The sequence below is a fragment of the Macrobrachium nipponense genome, chromosome 5 (assembly GCF_015104395.2).
Source record: "Macrobrachium nipponense isolate FS-2020 chromosome 5, ASM1510439v2, whole genome shotgun sequence".
NCBI lineage: Eukaryota > Metazoa > Arthropoda > Malacostraca > Decapoda > Palaemonidae > Macrobrachium > Macrobrachium nipponense.
This window is the reverse complement of record NC_061107.1, coordinates 10,174,503-10,193,903: the sequence shown is the minus strand read 5'-3', so window position 1 is coordinate 10,193,903 and position 19,401 is coordinate 10,174,503. Positions and strand designations below refer to the sequence as shown.

At 34.4% G+C, this 19,401-nt stretch overlaps 1 protein-coding gene across 3 annotated transcripts in view; it reads left to right on the top strand.

Moving 5' to 3' along the window:
* Window positions 1-227: 227 nt before the first annotated feature.
* LOC135215196 (protein rolling stone-like) overlaps window positions 228-19,401 on the top strand; it is a 110,297-nt gene continuing 91,123 nt past the window's right edge. The window contains exon 1 of one of the 3 annotated variants that reach the window (XM_064249690.1): window positions 228-376. The gene's annotated coding sequence lies outside the window, so the exon portion shown is untranslated. Of the gene's footprint in view, window positions 377-1,276; window positions 1,355-14,775; window positions 14,854-19,401 lie in introns of those variants that run through there. The other 2 variants (XM_064249691.1, XM_064249692.1) reach the window with 2 other exon arrangements.

Below are 19,401 nucleotides of genomic sequence, written 5' to 3'. Positions count from 1 at the left end.
CGGAAGGAGATGCTCGCCCAGTCATTTTATAAAACATCGGGTTTTTCGCGATTTTCATGCTATTTTATCGATCTTCTCTTCGCCTTAATGCGTTTAGCGTTTATCATTCTAGCCACTGGCGAAGACAGACCTGAAAAACAAACACGGGCGGGAAAGTTACGAGCGTTTAAAAGTTGTTTTTGTCAACTCCTGCCAGGCGTGCGCAGGCGTAATGCTAAACGGACTGACTGGCTGTGTTTACATGTGCTTGGCTGAGTTGATATTAGTTGTCACAGAAGTGATTTGGTAGTTCGGATGTGAGCTGGTCAGCCACACGGAAAAACTCTCGCTCTTTGCTTGATGCGCGTTTCGGGAATTAGTATTTGAATGACCACAGGTGAGTTGGGGACGTTTCTCAGCGATATTGAGAGTTGGTTTTGTACGTAAAATAGCGTCTTAACCTTGATGAGAAAGTAGACACGATCTCGTAGGCTAAACCATTACAAATAACGAATTCGTTGTCATTTAAACTTCAGGAAGGTTGTTATGGTTTTTGTATAATTGATAATTTTTTTTATATATATATAATTTGAACGGAATCAACTGTAATGTTAGCTATACTTTTCCATTGACAGACTATAGGACAATGTTCGCTTTTGCACAAAGACTGGTAACCAGTCTTTATAAACGGATTTACTTATCAAAAGAAAAAAATTGCAACTAATTCAAAGCATAAGATGGCATTTTTATTTAGTGATTTTTGACAGTTATTGAAGTTTTAACTTTTGATTATCTGTTTTACTTTATTATACTTTTTCGTGGAAACCTGTTGTTTATGAGCAAGGTGAAGTTGGTAGAATGACGATTTTAATTCATTTAATTCCTCGTTGCAATTTATTTTAGCAACCAACATTTAGGCTTCATACGCTGCCAATTGCCACGCCATATAAGTGAACAAATCAATCAACAACCGTATCCTTCATATTTCAGCGTAAGAGGTAGTACTACTACCAGTTGCAGAGCCATATCAGTGAACAAATTAATGAACAACAGTATCCTTCATATTTTCAGCGTAAAAGATAGTACAAATAGCAGTTGCAGAGCCATATCAGTGAACAAATCAATCGACAACCGTATCCTACATGTAATATTCCATTCGTCCAAATCGTAAACATTATCGAAGAGGACGTGAGTTAACTTGTAACAGGCTCGAACCAGAAACATGTTTTGATTCGGTGGGAAAACCAAACTTCATGGGCTAATCTCGGGGGCGTTAGTGAATAGTGATTATCACAGAGTGCTTTCCGCCGAGGCTTGTGTTGTGGTCACCGGAGGGCGTCACTGCCAGGTGTTTGTGTAAGATTGTGTAACGAAGGTATATGAATTGAAATAGTCGTTGTCTTGTTGGTTAATGATTTGTTTCTCCTTTTGCTGTTGTAACTTATATATGTATATATATATATATATATTATATATATATATATATATATATATATACTATATATATATATATATATATATATATATATATATATTTAGAGAGAGGGAGCAGATTTTATGACAGTTATTATAATGTTTCTTTATCATAGCTATAATGGGCGGTATTTATCAAAGCAGTTTCAGTTGTACGTTGTATATTTTGTGTGTATTTGTATGTGCGCGCGCATGTGTGTGTGTGTTATTTCCAAGGGAAACTAATTTTTAAAGCTAATATTACGAAACTAGGAATATACCGTCATTTAGAAACTTGTCAGAAAAAGCTGAACACAAATACAGAATATAAATACATGCATATCCTATTCAGAAAGGTGATACAATGATACACAAACGCATATGTATACATATTTGTATGCGAGGGAGTGAGCTCTGAAAGAGTTTGCGATGGCTTATTTCAGAATACGATGTGGAGGGCATTGGGAGATACGGATGCAAGATGTGAAATTGGTTTCTAACTTTGACTTGTTATCTACGCGTCACCTACTTCGAGGTGCTAGTACTAAGGTCACCTACTTCTAGGTGCTAGTACTAAACACCGTTTGGCGAATTTAAAGTAGACGGCCGCACGAAGATATCGTTTATTCTTAATATCAGTATAATAATTTGTCGACCACACAATATAGAAATGGGTGTATACCATACTTTGATCGCCCGAAGGGCTAGTACTAAACACAGGATCCCAAGGAGCTCCCGCCAAGTTTAGTACTATCACCTCCGAATAGGTGACGCGTAGATAGCAAGCCAAAGTGGTACCGTAAAATGTTATCTATAGTTTGTTTGGTCACTGAAAACTTTTATGGCGAAGGATAAGCTTTTCAGAATTATTTAAACTTATGGCGATTGGTTAAAACGAGTTATAGGAAGCCTGTGAAATGACAGAAGACAAGACACCCCTTTCGGGAAGTTGAACCGCTGACTGGTAGTGATTTACCACTCAGCCACAGGTGGCATCAGATGAAGTGGAACCAATTTAGGCTCCTGCATATATACTTTTGAGTCATACTGTCCCCAAACCAGTGGTTTTATCCATAGATATGGGTTCAGTATTCCCAAGTGTATACAACAGCATATGTGGTTCCACTCTTTCTATGCCATTTGTAGATGAGTTAGACATGGTTTTGACCTGGTAACACGATGGTCAGCGGTTCAAATCGCCAATGGAGAGCATTGTCTTTAAAATCTGTTCCCAGGTTAGATGGCTTGCATATGATACGTCATTTTCATGGTAATTAATATTATTAATTCATGTGTCCCTCGTTTATTTACTTGTTCCCAGAATACCTTTTAATAGGTAATCCGTGAGAACCAGTTGCTGCTGGCCCAAGTACGTATTTATGAAACTTTGTTCTTAAAGTTGGAAAACAATTTGTACTTTTTTTTTTTATTGCACAAAATTATGTGAATTTTTTATATCTATTACATATAAAATTTTGTTTATATAATATAAATAAAATTATATATATAAACTTATAAACAAGTTTCAAAATTATGTACTAGAGCCAGTAGCAACTGGCTCTCGCGTACTACCTGTAACCAGTAATTCTGGGAAACAGGTAAATAAATCAGAGCCACCTGATTTAATGATACTAATTACCATAATAATGACGTACCATATGCAAGCCATCTCACCTGGAAATAGATTTAGAAAAAAAAGAGTGGAAGAACATATGATGTGTTCGCTTTGGAATATTGAACCCATATCTATGGATAAAACCACTGATATACAACATATATACATAAATATCATGCGAGTGTGTATAATGTATATGAATATATAGGCACTGTGTGTGTGTGTGTTTGTGTGTGTAGAGGTGTGCCCTCTTATTTGTGCGGAAATAATCAGTATATATCTTTATGACCCGCACAATAAGACTGATGTAAGAACCGCGGTATACCTTCGTGACTGCCGTCAGATGACTTGGTGAATCGTCAGACTCTGACGTCAACTACATTGAAAGACTTAAAAATCCTTAATGTTAATTTAGAGTCACATTGATTGTTGTAATACTAGACAGCAATCTCTCCTCTCCTCTCTCTCTCTCTCTCTCTCTTAACGGCTTAGGCTCGTATCGTCACCGTTGGTTGGGAAGAGGCCAGAGGGCTATATTAGGACTCCGGTCTTGCGCAGTTATGATCGAAACCACTGGCATATATATATATATATATATATAATATATATATATATATATATATACGTGTGTGTGCGTATGTATATATATATTTATATATATATATATTATATATATATATATATATATATACCTCTGTGTATGTGTATTTGCCCATGTGTATGTTTTCAAAGTTTGTTTGCTAAGACTACCATACCTTAATACCGATCTACTTGCGATGTGAAGACACGTATTCTCTCTCTCTCTCTCTCTCTCTCTCTCTCTCTCTCTCTCTCTCAATGATTACGAGCACTATATATTCTCAGAGGAGGAGTTCGTATCCTATAGTTTAATAGCATATCATATGACTTATATATAAAAGATGTTGCTAGACATCAATTACAAACAAACAGGTAACATACAAGTACTGGTGTTTTTATTATTATTATTATTATTATTATTATTATTATTATTATTATTTATTATTATTATTATTATTATTATTATTATTATTATTATTGTTGTTGTTGTTGTTGTTGTTGTTGTTGTTATTATTATGAAACGGTCTTTATCAATGCTTTTCATAGTATATTTTTATCAGCAAATTCGATAACAAAAATAGCTAGTAACCTTGCCATTGTTCTTCTTATTATTAGTATAGTCACGTCGTCCCATGACCTTGACGGGTCGTCCACTTTTCACGCTCCACAAAACATAAGACAATCTACTCCCAACTCTTGAAGCAAGAGCCCGTGACGGCATAAGACCAACTTAACTCTCCACCAGCTTACAACTTAACTCTTCGTAGATTCGCCATTTCATTTCGTGCATGGCTTGGAAAGTAGCGTTGGCTGTGCCTTGGGTATCTGGGTATCAAGTGTTGCATTTTGCGGTTACATGGCCGGGTTGAACGCTCGTGTGAGGTCTGGGCAGTGGTTAATTAGGGAATCGTCGTGGAAGGACGATGTATTTGTGTTTGTTTGACACACAAATATACATATATAAAATCTATATTGATTTTTTATATATCACATTTATTTATTTATATATCGGTAGCCGAGCGGTCAAAGTCGACTGCTCATTGCTGTATCTAAACCAAAGACCCAGGTCTTGGCCTGTGTCAGATGTACTTTTTGATCGCAAATTCACCTTTGGTGTGATTTATATAATCCAATGGTATGGAGAAGTCGATGTGAAACGGCATTTGTGGATTAATACACACACACACACACACACACACACACACACACACACACACACACACACATATATATATATAATATATATATATATATATATATATATATATATATATATATGTATATATATGTGTGTGTGTGTATTTATAGTTATATATACGCTTATTTGCGTCGTATATGCAACACAAGAAGAATTAATAAGGTAAAATTGTGAAGACAGGTGGAAGTTGTAAAAAAAAATTTTAATGTTAGGTGAAAGTCTGTATCAAAGACATAGAATTAATTGACACTCGACCTTTGTCATGTGTCAGATGTCTTGAATTATTGACGCCAGAAAATTGTGTTGAAATTCCGAAAAATCATCGGATTACATCTCTGGCGCTGTTCTTACAGGTAAGCTAGATTGTTAAATCAAGAGTGAATAATATCCTCTCTTGTTTTAGGAGTGTTGATTGAATTTATTTATTTATTTGATTTTTTTTTGCTGAATTTTTTCATGATCTTTGATTTTAAAATTATAAAATTTTGGTGTTATGAAAATAGGAATAATTAAATTATTCATTTGACCTATTCTTTAGCATATTATTATTATTATTATTATTATTATTATTATTATTATTATTATTATTATTATTATTATTATTATTATTATTATTATTATTATTATTATTATTATTATTCACAAGATGAGCCCTATTCATATGGAACAAGTCCAATGACTTAAAATTCAGGCGTCCAACGAAAATGGGCTTCATTTCAAAAAAGTAATATGAGATACAGAAAGGTGAGATTAGGTATTAGAAAAGAAGAAATAAATGAATAAATAAACAGGTGAATATGTAAATAAATGATGAAACACAAAGGGAATTGTTTTAGAATAGTAAAGGATTGTATCTTCGTTGGAATTTTAAGTCCCGATTTTTGAAGTCCCAATTTTTGAGTCCCGATTTCTGAAGTCCCGATTTCTGAAGTCCCGATTTTTGAAGTCCCGATTTTTGAAGTCCCAATTTTTGAAGTCCCAATTTTTGAAGTCCCGATTTTTGAAGTCCTCGGGGAGACTTCCACAGTCCAACGATGCGAGGAATAAAGGACCTCTGGAATTGAGAAGTTGGACAACGACAGAAGTTAGAATATGGAAAGGATATTATAGAAGCATTTTTGTTTCTTTACAGTTGGAGAAGGCTCAGTTATAAATGTCTCTGACAATACATAGGCTTGAAAAAGAAACCCACAAAATTACTGTGTATGATGTGTTTATTTATAAGTATTTACATTTTATTGTACTCAAGACTGCTGAGCCTTGACCCAGGCTGACAACATACACATCTCTTTAAAAAGGGCCACAGATAGGGCCTGAAAGTACTCGAGCGTTGAGTAAAATAAAGTGTAATTATTTATAAGTAAGCACGTCATACACAGTAATTTTGTAGATTTCTTTTTCAGACTTCAGAAGAAAACTGAAAGAAGTTTGTGTTTGGTTCAATATATAGGCTTTTACGCAAACCAGAATCATAACTTAAACTCACAGGAGGAAAGGTAAAACCGGAAGTCTGACCAGGTAAGATTTTTGTTTACAACATTCTGCCAAATGTACGAGAATTTTCAAATGGTGACGTCAGCATCGTTTCCTGAGTTAAATTTTTTTGAGGGGAAAAAATTCCGTTTTCCTAGTGTTTAAGGATATTAAATGCCGTATACGAGGTTCCTTCGGGTGCAACTAAATTAGTTTTGTCCTTCTTCAATGTTATATGGATAATTTCAGATACACTGCGGCCGATTTTTTTTTTTTTTTTTTTTTGGCACAATACAGATTTTGCGTGGGACTCGAAGGAAGGAGAGAGCTTTAAAAAAAAAAGGAATTTTGAGTGAAGAAGCGGATGAAATACTTGTTTGATATTTAATGATGAAGAACAAGGATTGTGCCCATGTCAAAGAATAATATACGCAGGATGTTTACCTGAGATATGCACCTGTATTATGTAATAGGTATATGTGATCTACTGTTCTCTCATACTCTATATATATATATATATATATATATATATATATATATCATATATAGTATCATATGTATATATATATATATATATAATTATATATATATATATATATATATATATATATATATATGTGTGTGTGTGTGTGTGTGTGTGTGTGGATCATATTTATCGCTTTTTACCAGATACATAATTAATTGTAATACCCACAATGCCAATACTATTACAATTACATATAGTATAACATTTATGTACGTATATATAATATATACATATATGTATATTTACATATATAAATATATCTAACAATGTATATATACCTATATATATTATATATATAATATATGTTATATATAACATGTTCACTTATAGACTATTGACTACTTTATATTCATAACTATTAAGCCAAAGTTTCGTTTGATATCCAATTCACCATAACTTGAGAACAGTCTCCACCCAAGGGAAATTATAATTGATCAGCGCTTCTGCCCAGTTCGACCCCTGGCGGGACAGAAGCACTCATCAATTATAATTCCCCTTGATTGTAAGTTATTTCCAAGATATAGTGAATTTTAGATTAAATGACATTTGTAGCTGAATGAATAGTGAAAATGAATATGTTTATACCTTTTTTAATAACCACAACGTCTTAGCTTGTCGATTTCTTTACTCTCTTTAGATATGCTTATCATTACAAGCCTTGGATCCTGATGTGGGAATAAGCGGTGAAAGTTTCCCGTATCCTAGATGTATCCCTCGAAATAAAATACTATTGTAGCTAATAAAAATACATACATATATACATATATGTATGTATGTATGTAGGTAGTATATCTGAATCACGAAAATTTGGAACATTACGAATATATAAATATATAGGCAATAGCCACAAAGGAAAGTGAAACAATGGCGTACTGCTGCAAGACCTTACGACTCTCGTCCTGTACTTTATATATATATATATATATTATATATTCTATTCTATATTAATATATACATATATATATCTATATATACGATATATATATATATAATATATCTATATATAATATATATATAAAGATATATATATATATATGTTAATATTCAGCATTTAAGATAGGAAAGACTCTCTACAATTAAGTATCATTTAAAAGCTGAATATGGGATGACACTGCCGCTTGAAAATTTCCATAACTGAAGCCTTCATACCTGTCGATTATGGAGCCTTGCAGCGCCTCAGTGGCGTGGTTGGTATGGTGTTTGCGTCCCACCTCGGTGGTCGCGGGTTCGATTCTCGGCCATTCCACTGAGGAGTGACAGATGCGTATTTCTGGTAAGTGGTGATAGAAGTTCACTCTCGACGTGGTTCGGAAGTCACGTAAAGCCGTTGATCCCGTTGCTGAATAACCACTGGTTCCATGCAACGTAAAAGCACCATACAAACAAATAAAATTATGGAGCCTTGTGAATTGAAGCTTGGACATTTAGCCTGCTAGGTTCCTGGCCTTATTGTGACCCTTTACCGGTTATGATGACAGGCTTCAAAGTTCTGAGTCAGTAATTAAGTTTTTTATATTTAAAAAAAAAAGTTCCAGTTGACAATTTTTTTCAGTCTAAAAAAATTATTTTTATTTTTTGAATTTTTTTTTTTTTATTTTTTTATTTATAAAAAAAGTTTCAGTTGACAATTTTTTTCAGTTGAAAAAATTATTTTTAGTTTTAATAAAATTCTTGTTTTATTTTATTTTTTTCGTTGGAAATATTCGAAACTTCAGAGCAACTTAGAATTCAGTTTTGGTTATAATTTAAAACTGTTTTCATATAATGTTGGGTTAACAAAGAGGATATTGTTAATGATACATGCCCTCTCTCTCTCTCTCTCTCTCTCTCTCTCTCTCTCTCTCTCTCTCTCTCTCTCTCTCTCTCTCGCGCCTCAGTGGCGTGGTTGATATGGTGTGTGCGCTCCACCTCGGTGGTCGCGGGTTCGATTCTCGGCCATTCCATTGAGGAGTGAGAGATGTGTATTTCTGGTGATAGAAGTTCACTCTCGACGTGGTTCGGAAGTCACGTAAAGCCGTTGGTCTCGTTGCTGAATAACCACTGGTTCCATGCAACGTAAAAGCACCATACAAACAAACAAATCTCTCTCTCTCTCTCTCTCTCTCTCTCTCTCTCTCTCTCTCTCTCTCTCTCTCTCTCTCTCAGTAACGTCTTATTTTAGAATGGCTTTTAAAATGAGCGTCAAGGAAAGCCAGACTGGTACACGAATGTTTATATTGAGCATAAACAATCTCCCACGGGATTACTGTGTTATATATAATCTCACCTATTACTAAAGGAATTCTCCTTTTTTATCTGTCGTGGTATTGATGCTTACAGATATGTTAATCTCTGTTATCACGAAATTCACCAATAAAAAATGGATATCCTCGTCAATATTGATAAGGGAAGCTGCAATCACTACTTAATGAAACTTTGTCCTTGAAATAGTAAATACCACATTCGCTTATAGGATCGACTATCAGTGGTTTGATGCTGCATTATCTCGTGTCATTGTGGATACAGCGATTATTAAAAATATTTCATCAAGTTTGTTTTTGTTATAAGGTTTTCCACAGTGTAATGTCATTATCGTCTTTATCCTCGTAGAGGGGTAGTGCCATCAGTGCCACCTCTCACGGAGCACTGTAGGCATTGCTTGAAATTCTTCGCGGCGTCCCTTAGGCGCCTAGCTGGAACCCCTTTCATTCCTCTTATCATAACTCCTCTCATATTATCTTCTTTCCATCTTACTTTCCACCCTCTCCTAACAATTTATTGTTTCACAGTGCAACTGCTTTGAGGTTTTCCTCCTGTTACACTTTTCAATAAACCTTTTTACTCGCAGTTTCACTTTCAGCTCTGAATGACCTCACCACAGGTCCTCATCTTGATCTTTAACCTAAATTTCAAATTCCAGTTCCAATTTCAATGATTATGTTTATTGTTTTTCTCATGGTGGCATAAAATGTCAGAGCGTAAAGGGATTATAGCCAGCCATATAATTCAGCCTTCTAGAATTCCCCTTAATATTGTCATAGCTTTATATCTTATCAGTTTCGATTACTCTCATTTGAATGGAGCCGTGAAAATGATTCCGGAGATTTGTGTCTGAGCACTTTTATTAGGCTGTATTGCCCTGTTAAGCCGTTTCACCCACATGAGTATGATTTTAATAATGATATAATAAAAAATACTCAATACAGCGACATGATTATATGTCTGCTTACGTGTTTATGTATACGTATGTATGCTAAGAATATTTTTTAATACATTTTTAAATGTAAATTGTAAACAAAATTTTCTCGTGCAATTATGCAATCCTCGAAAAAGAAATTAATTTTTATTTTGTAAAATATTTAAAATATTGCTTCAAACAATTCATTGTTTTTTCCCCACGTCTGCTTGTAGCACTCCTTTGCTTATGAAAGCAGACCCTACCGGAACGCAAGATCTTGCAGAAATTCTTGCTTTTATTTAATAATAACCTCTTTATTATGTCGAACTGCCCTTTCACAGACATTAACCCTACTTCCTGCACCGCTAAGGGCCAAAATCTGCCTCCCCAAAGGTCACCCAGATCTTTGACAATCAGTGGAAGTCATCTGTCCCGTTTATATATCTGGTACCCGCGCGTTTTTGGAATCTAACCTCTAATTTCATCTCGTTTAACTTGGAACAGTCACGAGCAGTTCTTCTCAATTACTGCGGATTTAAAAGGGCGTAAATGTCACACACCCTGGGTGTAATAATCCTGCCCACTTCGGGGTGGGTGAGGGACTGTCAGAAGGCGTGGTGGGTCGTGGTGTACGTACGACGCCGTGGTCCTGAACCCTCTTTCGTTCATTCAGTAGAAGCTACAATTGTTGTCAAGAGTTGTGGGAAGTTGAGTACTTCTTGAATGGTCCTTATTTTTTTCCTGTGCTTAAATTTGCCCTTTTTATTTTCATTTATTTACTTATTAATTTAATTGAGTTATCTTTTTATTTGACGATTGGTAAGGTCAGAAATGGTTGAGGGGAAAAATAACGTTGCCTGTGGCATGGTACGTAGTCATATAAACAGGTTTACACAGATGTACACAGCACCAAAAATGTTCACGCACACACACACACACACTATATATTATATATATATATATATATATATATATATATAATATATATATATATATATATATATATTATATATATATATATGTATATATATATATACATATATATAAATTTTCATGTATATATATGTGTATATATGTGCATGTATGTATACAGTACAGTGCCAGTGAGGAAGCCAGAATTTGTGAGGAAATATTGCAAATCTCGTCATGGGTGCTTGATCATTATAAATTTCTTAATTAGAAACCAGACGCAAAATCTGTGGCTGAAAAAACAACCACGATTTGTCAAAAAGAAAAAAAAAATGAAATCAAGACGAAAGCATAATGATAACCTTGCGAGTCGGGACAGTATTATTATTCACTTTGTTTAGTTTGTAAAAGTGCTCTTTATTGCTTTACGAGAACGTAAAGCTGATTACGTAACATAAAAAAAAACTAACAGAAGCTTATCAAAACCTGATTACCTAACAGAAAAAAATAACTAACAGAAACGAGGAAATTTGTCGTCTAAGTCTGCCTCGGGTTATGGTTAAGAAACTTTTTTTTTTTTTTTTCGAGAAATGACAGGACGAAGTGACCGACGAAGTCTAGGAAGACATTCCAAGTTGTCTCCTCTTGGGAACTGACGTGACGAACGGTGACGGTAACTAACTTCTGATTTCTCATTCTAACTCCTAATATTTTCGAATTTCTGCCTTTTTAGGTATGATATATAAGTGCTATGTCGTTTATTTAACCTGTTACAAAGAGACATACCTCGTATATAATGATGAGTGTATCGCTCAGAACTGACTCAATTTAGTGCCGTCAGTGCGCCTCACGCGCTGCAATGTAGGCGTCACTTAAGGTTCTTTGCAGCGTCCCTTCGGCCAATTGCTGCTACCCCTTTCATTCCTTTTATAGTACCTCCGTTCGTATTATCTTTCATCCATCTTACTTTGTATCCTCTCCTGACAATTTTGTTTATTTCCCTTTCTGCGCTGAATGACCTCATACTTCCCAGCTCTTGGCCTTTGGCCTAAATTTATATTCCTGTTCCATACCTGAGTCAATTAAGTGTCGAAAACTGGGACGCAAACGGTTATCAGTAATACCTTTAAATAAAGAGCGCAAGACACCGCGCATGCGCCGTTTGCGTCGAGAGATCACCAGGAGTTATAGAAGACCTGTTGCCTTCTAGACGGCTGTCTCATTAAAATCAAGTCTTAAAATAGCCCGAAGCTTCGCTACTTTCTCCGGTAAATACAGTTTTTAATGAATTCGCCCATTACGTTCCATCAAGGAAGGAAACGCCATAAAGGAGAGAGAGAGAGAGAGAGAAAAAAAAATGTCATCATTATAGACCATATGGGGTAATAGAATTCGACACCGTGAGAGACGACTAAACTGTTAACCAAGGTATATAGAATATATTCTATTTACTTCGCTGTTAACCTAACATTTGCAGCCCTTCCCGTAAATTATGTCCCCCAAATTTTTTTCAGCGTGTTCCCAATACTGACGTTCAGTGAAAAGGGTAAATATACGAGAAATCGTAAAATATTGAAAGTTGCCGAACATTTCATCGTTAAACCGCTACATGAATAAGTCGAATCTATATATTTGTGACGCCTTTTTTTTTCTTCTTCTTCTTTTTTTTTTTTTTTTTGAGCTCATTTGTATTCAAGACAACGTTCGTGACGAGACCAAGAGTCCAAGGTGGCTCAGACTACCTTTAGCTGTCTCGAATTTGGTCGTCAGTGAGGTCATGCAATATTTGAAATATTTTTCCGTAGACATCTAGACCTGTCACGTAGTAAGGTATTTTTTAAGAAACTGGGTTAATTTCAACATTTGACAGCAAGAGGATTATTGACCTTAAAAAGTGAAAAAAAATTCTTATGAGGTTTAGACCGCGTCAGTCAGTGTTGTAGTGAGTAAGAGGGGTTGAACTTCAGCAAAATTAATGAAATATGGATCAGCTGATATCTTGCTATGCCCCCAATCTATCCTTAACTGTTCATAGGTGAAGTTTGAATCTTCTGCTCTTTCTTGCCTTAGATGTTTCCTTGTAAGATAATGGATATTAAAATGGGATGTTTGTGTATTGTAGCATAAACCTTATTTACAGTTTATTTTACTTTTCCCAGTCTCTCATTATGCATGCTTATATACTCTTGTCCCCGAGGGCAGATAGTGCCGTCAGTGCACCGCACGTGGTGCACTGTAGGCATTACTTAAGGGAATCAATGCAGCGTCCCTTCGGGCCCCTAGCTGCAAACTCTTTCATTCTTTTTACTGTACCTCTGTTCGTATTTGCTTTCATCTGACTTTCCTCAACCCTCTCTAACAATTGTTTCGTAGTGCAACTGCTTTGAGGTTTTCCTCCTGTTACACCTTTCTCTATTATAACAAATACTTTGGAAATTACACTTATGACCAGTAGTGGAATGTATTGTTAGAAAAAACCATTAACATTACGTAAACTTTTTTTTATAGTTGAACAATATACACAATACTGCTCCTACCTTACGATAGAAGACGATAGCAGAAATTATCGTAAGCTAAGGACAGTGTTGCTTTAATTGTTCATCCTTAAAAATAAATGTCTAAAAATTGACAACTGGAACATTAAGTCATTTAATGTCACGACTCATATGAGGTTTCTGTTTCGAAGTCTTGTTGAAGTACTCATAAACCTTTATTTCAATTATTTTTTTAATTTAATGAAGATCCTAAAACCCTAATAATGCTTCGAGAACAGCCATCTCTCATAAAATCCACTTTTGGTGAGGTAATAACGACTGCAGAGTGAGAGAGAGAGAGAAAGGGAACCACTCTATAAAGTCAAATCATTTCGAATTTTTCTCCACTCGAAATTCAATTTCGTTTCTGAGTGAATTAATGAATTCGCCGACTGTTCAGGGTGGAACTCATCCAGCAGTTTCAGGCAAATGAGTGAGAGAAGACATCGTCGGAGAAAAGTTCGTAGATGGTAGCCACTTAGGGTAGCGTTTTTATTTATTTATTTGTTTATTCATTTATGTTATTTATTTTAATGATTATCAAACCAAGAACGAAGCTGTCCAATCTTTTTCAAAGAGGAATATTGGGTGATTTGTGGGATTTCTGATGAATTTGAAGATATAATCTGAGCTTACCGCGTTGGGGGTTAGTGCCGTCAGTGCACCTCATTCAGTGGACTGTAGGCATTACTTTAGGTTCTTTGCAGATTGCCTTCGGCCCCCAGCTGCAATCCCTTTCTTTCCTTTACTGTACCTCCTTTCTTATTCTCTTTCTTCCATCTTACTTGCCACCCTCTCCTAACAATTGATTCATTTCGCAACTTTTAGGTTTTCCTCCTGTTACACCTTTCAAATCTTTTCATTGTCCATTTCGGTTTCAGCGCTGAATGACCTCACAGGTCCCAACGTTTGGTTTTTGGCCCAAATTCTATATTCAAATGCATCCATACTGCTGAATATATTCAGCATTTTTTTAATTCATTTTATCGTTCTTATGTCGGTGAAACTGGAAAATCAGCTGCCTACTTGTAATTTTTATAAGTGGACTATTTTACAAAATGTTTAAATAAAACAAATAGTCTCCAGATTATTGTTTGCTGTTATTTTTGCTGTTAGAATTTTCCTACATATACCTCTTTCCACATATATCTCTTTCCACAGGAAATATTTCTTTTGACTCTTCAGTTTGCTTATTTTTCTATAATTTTCTTTTAGCGAAGACTCTGTACTATATAAACTTTTTAAAGACAAGTCTACCAATTCATTTACTCTTCATTACAAGCATCTTTTAATTCGTTTTTATAATCCTTCAGTTTCTGTTGATTTTTTCATTGTTTCATTTTTCGTTTTTTTCAAATTTTGGAATTTGTTACCGCTGTTCGTGTTCCCAGAAGTCAGTGATTTGTCTCTTGAGGGATACTACGTCATTTGGTGAGTGTTCGGTCTCATGGTGGACTTTTCAGAGAAAGAGAGAGAGAGAAAGTAGAAATCTGTTTGAATTTCATTTCATTTCATTGTGAAACATCAATTGTCTCAGACAGATTTTTCAATAAAGTGTTCTATGACGTTGATCTCGTAAAAGTTTAAAATGTTCTATGACGTTGATCTCTCAAACGTGTAAAGTGTTCTATGACGTTGATCTCTCAAACGTTTAAAGTGTTCTATGACGTTGATCTCGCAAACCTATCAAGTTTTTCCGAAACGTTAATTCCTCTTTAGCATAACGATGCATTACTTGTAGAATATTAATGTAAAAAGTGGATATCTTCGTTTTAAAAATTCTCAACTAATGATTTTCCCACCACCCTTTTTCACAGTTACTACGTTTTCAAACTCCTCAATGAGGTTTTTATTCCAAAAGTCTTCTTACCTACTGTAATATAATTAAATGAGTTTTCTCAGTACATTATAGACATTTTTGTCATGGATTAACCGTACATTTGTGTTATGCAAATGTACCTTTAATCCACGACAAAAGCATCCATGATGTACTGAGAAAACTAATTTAATTATATCCCAGCAGTAATAATTAGTATTCGTCCTAAACAAATCCACTCACTCCTGGCAGTTTGTTTAAATTCAAGGATAAAGTAGTCTTTGATGACCTCAACACCTTGACCCTTTGATAACCTCATGTGTTGTGTACAAGTTCAATTGCCCTTTATGTAATCTAGGGACCTACGTGGGACCCACGCAAAGGTTACTCAGGGTCAGAATTGATTGCCACAAAGGCGTTCGCTATCTTACTGATAGCAAACCTACTAATACTGAATTTTCCAACATCAGACAACACGCCAGTAAATGCAAGAATGATATACGATACAAAGATTTTGAAATGTTGGTACCGGCACCGAATGGTAAATTATTGACAATCCTGGAATCATAGTTTATTAAGCAACTTGTTCCTCACTTGAGCACTGAGCAGTCTTCCTCGAGAACACTTTACCTTACGTGAGCTGTGGCCTTTTGTCATTTCTGGTTTGTTCCTTCTGACTTGTAGCCCGTCGGCTCTCTCTTGGTGGTTGGTTCTGCTTAGCTAGTTTTATTTTCGTTATTTATAATGTGTTATGTCTTACATTCGCATTTTAGCGCTTTTAATGTTAAGTTTATAGTTTTTCGTCTCTATAGCTTTAAAATGGAACCTCTGTGTTTCTTTTAAAACGTCTTCAATAAATGTATTTTAGGACCACCTGAGATGTATGTACTACTTCCTCCTTCAACCTCCTTTTTATACACACACACACACACACACACATATATATATATATATATATATATATATATATATATATATATATATATATATAATATATATATATATATATATAACCAGTATACTCCTTCGATTATAGACGTCATAAAGGCGTTAGCCTAAGAGCAGAATGAAGTTACATACCGAATCGTTCATGGGTAAATATGAGGGAGGGATCGACCTCGCGGTAGGGGGGCGTGGCTCTTTGACCTGGCTTTTGGTTGGTGGGGTGCTGTGGGAATACGAAGTTTTGTTGTTTTTGTTTGGAGTTCGTTCGACGGGGTATTTTTTGGGGGTATGTTGTTGGGGTATTGTTGGTCGTCTCTGTGCTTGAAGGATTAGGACTGGTAATCTCTAGAGAGTACTTATATCACTGCCTTTTAGTTTGTTCTCAGTATTGTCCTCTGTCTTTTATTATTATTATTATTATTATTATTATTATTATTATTATTATTATTATTATTATTATTATTATTATTATTATTATTGTGGCTGCATGTTGACGATATGGTCACCTTCCTAAATATTATTATTATTATTATTATTATTATTATTATTATTATTATTATTATTATTATTATTATTATTATTATTATTCAATACTTTAACCAGCCCACTGTCCCAAATTTTTTTTTTCTCACATACTCAATTAAGATACAAAAAAAAAAGTAAGATTTTCCTATCCTTTTAAGTAAATCGCAACTTCTCAGCAACTATTGCCCAACGGGTGGCTTGGGGGGGTGGGATAGGGCCGTCAGTGCACCTCACGCTGTGCACTGTAGGCATTACTTTTAGGTTCTTTGTAGCGTCCCTTCGGCCCGTAGCTACAACCCGTTTCGTTCCTTTTACTGCACCTCTCTTCATAGTCTCTACTGCTTTGAGGTTTATCCTACTGTTACGCTTTTCAAACACTTTTGACCTTTGAGGGTCATTCAGAGCTGAATGACCTCAAAGGTCCTCATTAATAAACCCATGAAACCAGTGTTTAGGGTTAACGATATCCCCACGTGATATCCTCACCCTGGGAGGTTCTGGGTAGCGGAGGGAGGAGGAGGAGGAGGAGGAGGATAAATGGATAGAGGGGAGAGAGAGTAAGAGAAAGGAGATAGATGGTCAGAGAATTTAAGCTGGATCGATCTGTGAGTTGAATATGCGTTTGGTTGAAAGTTGTTGCAACAGAAATGTCACTATTTTTGTTTTTTGACACACACACACAGAATAATATATATATATATATATATATATATATATATATATATTATATTATATATATATATATATATATATATATAATATATATATATAGTTTTAAGGTCGATTATGAATTACCCTCCAAGTAGAATGATTTCATTCGTTGACGAAAAATGTATTTATTCTTCCATGGGTATTCATAAGCAAGACCGATTGTAATCTGGAACCATTCACTTCTTGAAGCGCTCTGGCTCGTAAGCAATAAACAAATCTGAACCAGCATAGGATCCTCAATTTAACTTTTAAACATCTTCACGACATCTTCACGATTAATTTGAGGATTTTGATGGCATATGGCTACGATATGCGATTGGCTACTAAACGTAGTATTTACAGAAACGTATGTACCATTACATTATCGATGCACTTTATTGGTTAAAATAATTTTCCTTCATTTTGAATTAGGAAAACTTACGTAACGGAATCTCCGTATAGTTAAAAAATCAATAAGTAAATAAATAAATTAATTAATTTAAAAAGCAAATTCTGTATTGTCGACGCCTTCGAAGTTTCTGTCCTCGAACCCGAATCGATAAGAAATAAGTAAAAAATGCGCCCAAGTTTCTTCGACGCAATCACGTTTTCTGTCCGGTGGTCGCCTTAGCCACGGTCCGGTGGTGGCCTAAGTAGTTGATGCCTATAACGCTGCCAGATGCACGATTATGGCTAAATTTATCCTTAAATAAAAAATAAAAACTACTGAGGCTAGAGGGCTGTAACTTGGTATGCTTGATGATTGGAGGGTGGAATATCAACATACCAATTTGCAGCCCCCTAGCATCAGTAGATTTTAAGATCCGAGGGCGGACGGACAGACAAAGGCAACACAATCGTTTTCCTTGACAGAAAACTGAAAGGGAAACATGTGTTGTGGCACCAACGTAGACCTATAGACACAGTAGGCCTATCATTCCCCAGTGAACTTAGCTGTCTTGAGAACCCTTAAATGTGATGACTGTATTGACTCGCGTAATCCACGCACTTTGAAGGGCCAGTTGGAGGAGAAGTGGAGTTGGAGTGGGAGAGGGGAACTTTGCAGAAATGTTATTATTATTATTATTATTATTATTATTATTATTATTATTCTTTTAAAAGCGAGAACATTCATTCTAATAATAATAATGATTCTTTATTTTGTAAGCAATGGCATTTATTATTATTATTATTATTATTATTATTATTATAATTTCAAAAGCGATGATATTCATGCTAATAATAATTAAATAAACTTTTTTTATGTTTTGTAAGCAATTGGCATTTATCATTATTATTAGTTGATTATTATTATTATTATTTATTCATTATTATTATTTCCAAAGCGGAGAAAACATTCATTAAAATAATTAATTAAATTTAATTTCCCAAGCGAGAACAATTCTAATAACAAATAATTAACTAATTAATAATAAGAAATAATAATGATAATAATAATAATAATAATAATAATATAATAATAATAATAATCATAATACTTTTTTTATGCAATGGCATTTATTATTATTATTATTATTATTATTATTATTATTATTATTATTATTATTATTATTATTATAAATGTGAGAACTTTTGTTATACTCTCCTTCCTCTTCTTCTTCTTCTTCTTCTTCTTCTTCTTCTTCTTCTTCTTATTATTATTATTATTATTATTATTATTATTATTATTATTATTTGGATTCCCACTTTCTTTTTCTGAAAATTTGCTCTTTACAGACTGTCCTAAGTTTTCATGTTATGGTTTATTTTCTCATGAAAGTAAAATAGTTTCATGTTATACAATCGTCAAATGAATATTTTCAATATTGAAAATGGTCCCCCCAAAAAATTTTTTCGTTTAAAATTTAAAACTATTTTGTCTGAAATTTCACTGTGAAGATATTTTTAGAAGTTTCAATATTATGTATATTTATGGAAGTAAATGAATATCGGTATTTTTAACGAAAATGTTTATCTTAAAACCTTTGTTCATAAAAAATGAA